The sequence below is a fragment of the Cygnus olor genome, chromosome 7 (genome assembly GCF_009769625.2).
Source record: "Cygnus olor isolate bCygOlo1 chromosome 7, bCygOlo1.pri.v2, whole genome shotgun sequence".
Taxonomy (NCBI): domain Eukaryota; kingdom Metazoa; phylum Chordata; class Aves; order Anseriformes; family Anatidae; genus Cygnus; species Cygnus olor.
Window position 1 is genome coordinate 27,653,567 of NC_049175.1, and position 7,015 is coordinate 27,660,581.

The 7,015-nt window shown below is 46.3% G+C and overlaps 1 long non-coding RNA gene across 2 annotated transcripts; it reads left to right on the forward strand.

Annotated features, from left to right (window-relative positions):
- The first annotated feature begins 751 nt into the window (after window positions 1-751).
- LOC121073333 lies at window positions 752-6,094 on the forward strand. Of its 2 annotated transcripts, none has more exons than XR_005821623.1 (3): window positions 752-840; window positions 4,104-4,180; window positions 4,318-6,094. It is a non-coding gene; the product is annotated as an uncharacterized LOC121073333 (long non-coding RNA). The 2 variants fall into 2 exon arrangements; XR_005821622.1 differs by lacking the exon at window positions 752-840 and adding an exon at window positions 2,066-2,427.
- The last annotated feature ends 921 nt before the right edge of the window (window positions 6,095-7,015 follow it).

The following is a 7,015-nucleotide window of genomic DNA, read 5'->3' on the forward strand; positions in this document are numbered from 1 at the left end:
TGTTCCAGCGCTGTTTCCTTTTTCCTCTGAGGCAACCTGCGGTAGGAAGCTGGTGGTCCCTCAGGTAGCCGGCTTCCACTCCAAGTCTCCCTCGCTCCGTGTGAGGCCCGCAGCAACCTGCAGCCGCTGCGCACGGGTCCCTCGCTTCCTGCCTTTGTGGAGCCGGCCAAAGACAACACCGCTGGCTTGGGCCAGCACAGCCCAGCAGCGGGCCCGTCCGTGCTCTGATTCACTTATTCCACTCGCAGGTCAAAAGATTGGCATCGATGAGACTATAAAATGGACGTGCTTGCTTGGGACATCCTTCTCTGCCCTTTGAAGTGCACAGAAGTGTTCCCGCTGATTTCGGTGGGAATAGCTGCCTCCTTTGTCTGCTGTGCTAGTCGGTGTGTGCCAATTAGCGTTTCCTCTGATTGGGAGAGGAAAGAACAAGGGACTGGAGACTGATTTATGAAAATTGTGGATGTTCATAGACCAGGACATTTTACACAGTACGTGCAGTTTGCAGATTAGTAACTTGGTAGGTTTGTTTTTTGTTTTTGTGTTGATGGACTTTGGGTGTTTATGTATGTATTTATTTATTTATTTTGGTTGTTCATGCATTTATTTATTTATTAATTTTTCAAACTGACCCTTCTAGCATCTCAACTGGCTAGAAATGAGTGGAAAAGAAGGCCAGTTACAGATGAAGGTCTTGCACTGTAAAACCAACAGTTACTCCTGTGGTAACAAATATGGCCTGCGGAGCAGCGGAAGATAAACTGAAAGCCAGATGTTGGAATTAAATTGCGAGATGGTTATTTTGACAGAGTTGATGACCAACCTGGAGTCCAGCATTATGTGAGGATTGGCATTGGTAACAACCAGAACCCCCCTCGGTCACGTAGGGAATCACTTTCCCAATACAGTTTTCCTGCCAGCGAGGTTTGTTTGCTTGGTGACAAGAAATAATGGCCAACTCGGTTTGTTACTTGAGCGTTTTAGTGACTGAGGAGTGGAATCTGGCTTCATGCTAAATCCATTTTCTTAGCTAGTCAAATGCCAGCTTGGCAGCCTGTCTATAAGCTGATAGCACTGAGAGAGGAGTGGCTGTGGGGATTGCTTTCAGCAGTCTCTGGTAAGTCTGCTTTTAAGACACCTTTTTTCCATTGGGGAAAAAACACAGTTGCCATCTGCAGGACTGGAAGGACTGGATGAGAGAGAGTAGAGAGGCATGGGCATTGTCTGAAGCTTGGTGTCACACTTTTCAAGGTGCCTTACAAGCAGTGATGGGCTTAGCTTTGAGTCAGGCCAGCGTTCATTCACTAGAGTAGTGACAACCACAGTCGGCAGGAGGGGAAAGCACGGCACATAGGACCTAGTTCTGCTTTTGTTGGAAGAACAACAACACAAGATGTGAGTTTTTCAGTTACATAGGGGGGACCCGGTCTTATTCTGCAAAGGGAAGCATAGTTATAGGTGGCACCCAGGTGCCTGGGGAACTCGGAGCAGGGCTGTGTGGTGATACCCAGGTCTCAAGTTGTGCCCTCGCTGCGTGCGGCTTTTTAAAGTGCTGAGACTCGGCCTTCAGATCATAAAATCGTAGAATCATTAAGGTTGGTTGGAAAAGACCTTCTTTGCCAGTGTGAGAGCACTCCCCCAGACAAGGACAACGCACTAGGTTCCATCCTCGTTTTACTGATGTCGCAAACAAGTTATTCTTGTATGCTGCAGAAAGCCTCACAACCACAAAACCAGCAATAATTTTATAAATGATAAGCTTGTTTTCCTCCTCCTCCTCCCAGATATTCTGAGTACAGCAGGCAGCAGAGATGTGCATTGCTGGAATCCGGAGAGTTTCATAACGTGGCAGACGCTTGCTGAAAGCCCTGCAGATACAAAACAACATTTATTTTAAGTCTTGAGAAACATCTTCTCGTACCAAGTAGAAGAAAAGAACCCAAAACATTTAGGTGAAGCAATACGGCCGGTTCCATTTGTTTACAAGGCTTGTTTTTTGTCTTTATACATTTTAAATGATTTTTATTTGTATTCTGTTTTTTGAGCCTTTCAAGTTCATGTTTTCCTTTTTTTTTTTTTTTTTTTCATACAACAAGAAAGTCTGGAATTGAGTCCTTTAAAAACAAAACTCTGGTTGAGAGTCCCATATAGCCATGTAACTCCAGTCACGGCGGGTTTAAAAATATCACTGCTTTCATGAGAATTGCCCATCTTTCAGTGCTAAGTTTAAGTAAGTGCTATGTTGACAGTTTAAGATGCTTTTAACAACACCTGTCTGTGTTTGCTTTCCAGGCAGCTCCCTCTCTTCTTTTCTAAACATTTAGAGCTTGTCTCACCGCTGCATGTGCCGATGGGGTCAGAAATGCAGTGCATCAGCCTGGCTAACGTGTGTCGAATAATTCATACAAGTGCTTGCAAAAAGTACAGGTGCGTAGATTTCATGCCGTTGTCCCCCAGAGCTGCTGAGTGGTACCGGAGGGTACAGAGCCCACTGTCCAGGCAGCAGGAGGAGGGTGGTGCTGCTGTCCTGGGAGCAGAAAGCCTCGGTGACTCCCCGGGGGAACCACAAATGCCTTCAGAGCATGATGTTTAACCCAGTCCTTGTTTTTGGAAGGCAGCTGACAGACGAGCAATTTCTTTTAGTTCAGTTTGCTGAATGTAACGATTTAAAATCTGTTGTGTGACGCGGTGCTGTTCCCGAGTTCCTCAAGAAGGAGACGTCCTTGCTCAGCGTGCAGGTTTGTCTTCCACTGCTGTGTACATACAAGTGCCTGGAAATGCCTTATCCAAGGGACACAGAAACAGCTTTCTGGTCGGCTGCTCTTTCTGTTCTCTCTCTAGCCATAACGCCCGGTAAAAGCGGAGCCCCTTGCCTGTCTTACTGCTCCGTAAAAGCCCCGCTCTGGGCTGCCAGGCCCAGGCTGGCATTTCCAGGAGGTTACCGCTCTACTTGTGTGGTTTGAATCGCTTAAGTCTTTGGCCTGGTGCCTTCGAGTGCCAGCAGAGGCATGCTGTAATTGCCCGTAAATGCACCGTCTGTCATATTATTGTTTAATTATTCCAGCTTCTCACTGCCACACACTGCTTAGTGTCTCTCTTGCTATCTTTATTTAATTGAGTGGAAAAAATCCGAGACTTGCGCTTCGCTTACGTCACTTTGTATTTACCCAGCATCACTGGATCCTACTTTGAAGTCCCAGCTTTTGTACGCATAAGCCAGCCTTCTATGCAGAAAAAAGTAATGTAAATGTCTAAAACATATGTTAGAAACAGAATCAATATTTTAACACATGGTAAACTCGGGCCATAAATCTCTTAACACAGTCAGATGATTGTATTATTCTCCTTTCAAACTCCGCTCTGCCCCTTGAGAAACAAGAAGGGGAAAGAAAACCCGCGAATAACCAAGCCCTTGTCCTCACAATCCAGGATTGTTCTTAGCCTGTCACTTTGTCTGTGCTACCTCTTCCTTTTCTGGCTACTAGCTCTCTCTTTTCTTCTATGCCAAACACCTTCATCTCCAAGAGCCTTCTTTCCCTAGCCCATCCCGACTGATGTGTTTTAGCTTATTACCGGGATATCAGCTCTGTCCTGGGATCAGCCTGTGTTGACCAGTCCCACTGCCCACTTCTTACAGTTTTAAACACCTCTCTGTTTCCTCCAAGCCTGCAACAAAGCCGTTATTAATGTGTGTTGAAATAAAGAAATCATCTTGCAGAGATCTCTCCAACACTCTCCTTGTCCGTATGGTCTATAAAAAAACTTGGCAGCATGTTGATTGCTTTCCTTTCCTCATGCTCCCCGTGTCTGCGGCAAATAAACGCACGTCATTTTTCTGGTCTTATTCTCAGTCTTCCGTCTCTGAACCAGAGCAACCTTTTTGTACAGCACCTAGCACACACGATCGGGATCAAGCAGCTCTGTGCTCCTACACTAACGGTAAATATTAGGGTTGCTGGCACTCTCCCTGGACTAGTTTTCCTGTCTCTATGCAGAGGGAGTTTCATGATGTCCTTTTGGAAGATCACTGTCTGCTTGAATAGATCTAGCTTTCAGGGCTCTTTTTTTTTTCATAAATCCTCAACCAAAATTTTCATTCACAGGTGTACCCTGTATAATGCCTAGCTGCCTGACGGAGCCAGCATCGTTTCTGGCGCTGTGCTTTTGGCTTCCCATAACCGTAAGATTACTCATTTCATACTATTTTCTGATTTGTTTTATTTTTCATCCATCTCTTTCCTGCAGGAAAGAGCAATTTATATAATGATTTCACTGTGGAATTGACTTCAGGCTTTACTGCTATTTGTCACCATTCAGGAAATCCATCCCTGGCTCCAGAAGAACACTCAGTCCCTGCTGACAGTCTGGAAGAGGGAGAGAAAATAGATAGCAGAGCTGAAGCTATTAAGACCAACAGGCACATATTTTATTCCAACTCAATTTTCCCTTCCCAAATACCTTTTAAAGAAAATCTTTCTCTTTGAGAGAACGTGAATTAAGGTTGGTTTTGTTTGTTTTTTTGAGGGGAGAAGAGGTTGTTGTAGATTTTTGTTTTGTTTTGTTTTTCTGGGTACTCTCCCGTTCTTGCTGATCTTCATCTTCTTCCACATTTCAGACAGCAGAGCTTTCAGCCCTGACACGATGTAATCCCAAGTAAAACTGCTGCTGCCTCTGGCCTTGGTTAACCTGCTGGCAGTGATACTTGCCTGGGCATGGGGCAGCTGGCTTTTTACACAGCTCAGCATGGATATGCTGCCACTCCCAGTCACTTTTAGGACACAGCCGAGTTGTTTTTCTTAAGATTACTTCTTAAGAAAAACATGTAATAAAATGTTCGACCTTCCCAGGGCCACCACTCCCTGAGACCTTTCCCCTTTCTTGGCTTCTGCGAGAGCTTCTTTCCCTCGGCTTCACACCTTTATCGGCTGAAAATGATAAGAGTCCAGAACTGCTTGGCTCCAGGCTCTCGCTTTGAAGGACAGGCTGCGCTGCCACACCATTGTGCCTGTGGGGGACTGGACGGTCACCGAGGACAATGGGGAAGTGAAGTCTGCTCCCTCTTTTGTGTGGAGCAGAGGCAGGACTTGGCCTTTTATGAAGTTCGGCAGAGGAAAACTCGGGCTTTCGCACTCGCATTCCTGCATTCCGTGCCCTACCCGTCAGCCTGGTGCTAATCTTCACGGACCTTTGAAGGCAAGAAACGACACGCAGTGCAAACGAAAGCTCAGCCAGGGTATTGGTGCCAGCCAGTTTTAGAAGTCAGACGCGAGAGCCAAGTGAAACAGGTACAGTGGCAGGAGATGCCATGTACCACCTGCAGGCACGCAGACCTACGGTGCTCACGCAGCATCGGAGCCCAACAGCAAAGCGCGGCATGCGAGGAGCTGGGGAACCCACGGCCACATCAGGCTCGAATGCACTTTCCTGGGGAGGAAGTGGCTTTTCCCTTGGAAAGCTCGACTCCCCAGGGTCCCTATGAGGTCAATGGAAAAAGTGATTTCTTCAGAATATGATTCAGAGTGCCTGAACAGAGGCTTATCGTTTTGACTATGGATGGAGCTTAACCTCTGTAGTTTTAAATTGGATTTGTGAGTACCCATCCCCTCCTGCCCCCTAGTTTTGGGACTTATGCTGGGGGTTAGTGGTAGGCAGACTGCCTACCACAGTTCAGGTGCTGCAGACCCACAGCCTTGTCCACTACAGCACAGCGTGCCCTATTGGATCCTGCTTTGTCCTTTTGGCTTCTGATGGGATGTCAGAAATGGATCTGCAAGTAGCAGAAGAATCAAATGAAGTCAAGAAATGTCGGTTCCTTTATGGATAGCCTGACTGGAGCTGGAATAATCAGCATCTGTTTCAGTTTAAGCGAGTTTTCATTCCAGCCTCTCTCCTTTTTCAAAGTACAGACAACTGAAGCCTTTAATTTGCCGTGTCTTTCACTAGAGAAAAGTAGGAGTTTCTAACAGCTGATACTATCCTTTCTAGAAATCTACACTACAGAAATACAGTTTATTGTCTGTTGTGAATGAAAAAGCTCTTGCTTGTTTCTCTTGTTTGTAGTGTTGACTTTGAAAGATAAATTGTTTGAACTGGTTGACTCTCAGTTTGTGTAAGTGAAGATTAGCTTGCTTGATAGGCGGTTGGATTTGCAGTTTCCCCTTGCACTGAATAAACTGAAGACCTGCCAGCCTGGGGCAGTTAGGACACAGCGCATACTTGAAAAAGTTGGTGAACATACCGGTAAATATGGGAAACTCATCTGCCTGGCATTCTGGATGTGCCATTTCAGGGTCGATGTGTCCTGCCTTTCCACCCGGAGAAGCCCTTGTAGGACCTGGGAAGCGCGTCTGAAAAATTGCTGCCAGATAGGTTGCTAACAAGTTCAAAGATAAGGCTGGCAGGCCCAGAACAGTTTTTTATATGACAGTTTTGCAACCCTAAGTCATGCTGCTGCTTGGTTTTGAGAACACAGGCACCTTAGCCAAACTCCATTCTTTTCTCATGTGCGTGTTTGCTTTGTAGAACCAATGGGAGGAAAAAAGCAAAAATAATTTTTTGTCCCTCAAGTGAGCAGACCTGACTGAACACAGAAAAGGAACAGGCGGTAAAAATAGCAACATCTTACAGTACTGCAGCCCTTAACTAACAACCACATTTTGAGGTTCCCCTTCTTTGTATCCTTTGTATTGCAACAGCAGAAGCTTTCGCTCTGGCGGGGCAGAGTCTCTCTTCGATGTGACGGATCTTGTCGTTGGCCTCTCTGTCACAGTGCTGGTCGCTGGACATGGCTCTGCATGTCCGTGTGCATCCCCCAGGTACGGTTCCTGTGTCTTGCACCATTCCTCTGTCCCCTTCAGCTCCTCAGCTGTGCCAGCTCTTCCAGCCTCCCCACACTCTGTATACCCGTGATAAAGGCAGTAGAGCCAAGATTACGTTCAAGGTGAAGACAGAAAAGCAGCGCTGAAGTCATACGCTATTTCTGTGATCAGTATGACGCTCACAAAATGAAACGGTC